A 3,616-nucleotide genomic window follows, 5' to 3' on the forward strand; every position below is an offset into this window, starting at 1 on the left:
GTGTGTGTGTGTGTGTGTGTGTGTGTGTGTGTGTGTGTGTGTGTGTGTGTGTGTGTGCGCGCGGAGGTGTGTGTGTTCTGGGTAAACACAGCAGAGGAGTGCAGTGTTGACAGAACGGATCGATACTCAGGGCTGCTGCTGATGGGAAACAGGCTGATCTTCTCTTCTGATCCTTCTGTAATAACATAGCCACTGTCACACACGTTGCCTGTCACTCAGCCTGACGAGAGTCTGTCACCCGCTCACCTCTCACACTGTGCATATTTACTGTATATACACTGACCGCATCACATACATAACTACTGTCTACACATATGAATTACTTTGCATCACACTGCAGTGTGGACGATGCAACAGTGCATGTGAGAACAATGGATGCATATAATATTCATTTTCAGCTGTGCAAAACATATATTGTTGCAGTCAGTGGCACACCATTTAGAGCAATTACGAGAGCTAGGCTTTCAGTTCAGGCCATAAACCTCAAAACTCTCTGAAAAATTCCATTCAAAACAAAGGAATAGAGCATGACTTTGAGTGTTCAGTGTCCAGTTATGAAACTAAGCACAGCTAAAAACGTTAAAGATAAGGAGATCAAGCTGAATAAAAGTAAGTCTTGCCTATCATGTGTGTGTTAATGTTTAATGCAGAAACATTTGCTTTATAAGTGCCTTTGCCTGCCCTGTTTCACAGCTACAGTAATGCTAACTTCTGCTTGCACCCTAATGGGATTTGTATGTTATGTTAGCACTAAGCTAACATTGGAGCACATGACCATTTCTGACAGCGCTAGATTAAACATGGACATCTGAAGATTTCTAAGTGAAACGGTCTCTACAAAGAGTACATTTCTGCCTATTTTAATGCAAGATTACTGTTTTTTGCTGAATTTAACCCATAAAACGCAAAATGTGGCCTGTTGAATAGTTGAATAGTTTCCAATATGTTAATCTCAGCAAACAGAAACCGCGCTCTAAAATATTTCATATTTAAGTTTGCCCCATTTAGAGAACGTTTTAAGTTATTTTCATTTATTTTTTAAACAAAACATGTTATTTGTAGAAACCTTTCCACATCACCATATGTTGTGGTTTGACAGTCAAGGCCTCTGGGACACAAAGGCTGCCACTATTTCCAATTTATACTAACAAAAGCCTAAAAGTTGGGCTTCTGGATATAATTGTGGTAAGTGGCATATCTTGGCCTTCCAAAAGGCCTGGAGTGATATTTTCTCTACCAATACTGGTCCCACTCATTGGAAATTAAAGATTCCAATTAGAGGTGTAAGGCCTTCTGAGCAGCTTCCAAAAGTCTAATTGGAAGGCAGCCTCTGAAAGTGGCAAGGCCAATAGATGAGCTAATTGCATGATTGTACCTGTGTACACACCACACAACAAATATTCTGATTGGATGCTTTTTCCTTCTGGATTTCCTTTAAGAGTTTACCCCCTTTATTTCCAGAGTGAGAAGAACTCCATTTTCTAAGCCACTTCTCCGTCAGGGTCACGGGGGGGTGCTGGAGCCTATCCCAGAAGTTTTCGGGCGGAAGGCAAGATACACCCTGGACAGGTCGCCAGTTCATCGCAGGGCAGACAGACAGACACTCACACACAGGAGCAATTTAGCACGTCCGATTAGCCTGACTGCATGTCTTTGGACTGTGGGAGGAAACCGGAGAACCTGGAGGAAACCCACGCAGAACATGCAAACTCCACACAGGACCCTGGTCGCCCGGCCGGGGAATCGAACCCAGGCCAGACACAGTCTCAATCTTTAAGACTAGGCTGAAAATTCACTTGTTCAGTTTAGCTTTTGGTAGGTAATGTTCCCCCCTAGATAAAGGCAGCAGATCCAGGGGTTCGTGGACACAGGGAATTATAGTAAACAGATGCTGGTGCTGTCGTCCCGCTGCTCACACGCGGTCACTCAGGTTTGTGAGGGATGCCAAACTGTTTCAGAGTGCTCTCGTGTCTGTGTCCTTCTGGTTCTCTCCTTTTAGTTAAGCTGTCATAGTCAGATTTGCCGGGGTCGTTAGCCACACTCTGGAAATGTTTACATTCCCTGTTTATGTACAAACGGATATAATTCCATTTACCTGCTTTCTTTCCGAGTATACAATCACCCACATGTCCGGCTGGACACTGAAGGACGACTGACTGCTGAGCCCTCCTGCTACCCACTTCAGACCAGCTGCCCATGCCCCAGCTGCCACAACCTGCCTTGGAAGTGCTGCCCATCCTACACTGATGTTCTCATAGACTCCTAGTTATTCCTACTACCAATACTACTGCTATTAATATTAGTAATATAATCACTTGTAGGTAGTTTGACCAGAGGAGGACGGGTCCCCCTGGTGAGCCTGATTCCTCCCAAGCTTTCTTCCTCAGTTCTGAGGGAGTTTTTCCTTGCCACTGTTGCCCCTGGCTTTCTGTACATTCTTACAGTCCTGTTGAAACTTTGTCTTTTCCGAAATTCTGTAAAGCTGCTTTGCGACAACATCCGTTGTAAAAAGCGCTATACAAATAAATTTGATTTGATTTGATTGATTTTATCTGTACAGATTTATTTCATTTCCAGGCAAGACAGTCATTCAGTGCAAGTAATGAATTTTTCAGCCTCAGAGAAAAAAGAGAAAACATGTACATTTACAGCATTTGGCTGACACTCTTATCCAGAGCGACTTACAATTTGATTGTTTTACACAGGTAGGCGAAGGTGGTGTTAGGAGTCTTGCCCAAGGATTCTTATTGGTATAGTGTAGGGGGCTTACCCAGGCGGGGGATTGAACCCCAGTCTACAGCATCGCTGTTAACCACTACACTATACCAACACACTGTATAGAACATATATATATATATATATATATATATATATATATATATATATATATATATATACACATTAACATTTAAATACTCCAGCAGCACTGCTGTGTCTGATCCACTCAGACCAGCTCGAACACACACTAACACACCATCACCACGTCAGTGTTACTGCAGTGCTGAGAATGATCCACCACCCAAAGAGTACCTGCTCTGTGAGGGTCCATGGGGGTCCTGACCACTGAAGAACAGGGTAACAGAGTATCAGAGAAACAGATGGACTACAGTCTGTAACTGTAGAACTACAAAGTGCAGCTATACAGTAAGTGGAGCTGATAAACTGGACAATGAGCATAGAAACAAGGAGGTGGTGATAATGTTATGCCTGGTGAGTGAACATTAAAAGCCTCAACTTAATGTAAGACCATAAAATGTATGTGATATTGTTGTATTAAAAAACAGCATATAACATAATATTCTAAATATAATATTAAACTTTATTACAGCTTCTTTAGTTTTTGGGGAAATTTAAAATTTTGTCACTGAAATTTTGCAGAGACATTTTTTTCATAGCTCCAAAGTTCAGGTTTAAAAGTTGGTTCCATTTTCTGCTTCTAACAATTCAAGTAATCCCACACTACATTCAGTAACGTTAAGGCCTGGCCAGTCCACCATCTGAAGAACTCCAGCAGCTTCTGTGTTTGTTATTTTGTTTCTCTCAGTAAGGGCTTCTTGATGGCTAGGCATGAGTTGTCTTCTCACAGCCGCTTTGATTGGAAAATAAATATTTGGTA

Source organism: Pygocentrus nattereri, chromosome 7, assembly GCF_015220715.1.
Source record: "Pygocentrus nattereri isolate fPygNat1 chromosome 7, fPygNat1.pri, whole genome shotgun sequence".
In the NCBI taxonomy this organism is placed as follows: domain Eukaryota; kingdom Metazoa; phylum Chordata; class Actinopteri; order Characiformes; family Serrasalmidae; genus Pygocentrus; species Pygocentrus nattereri.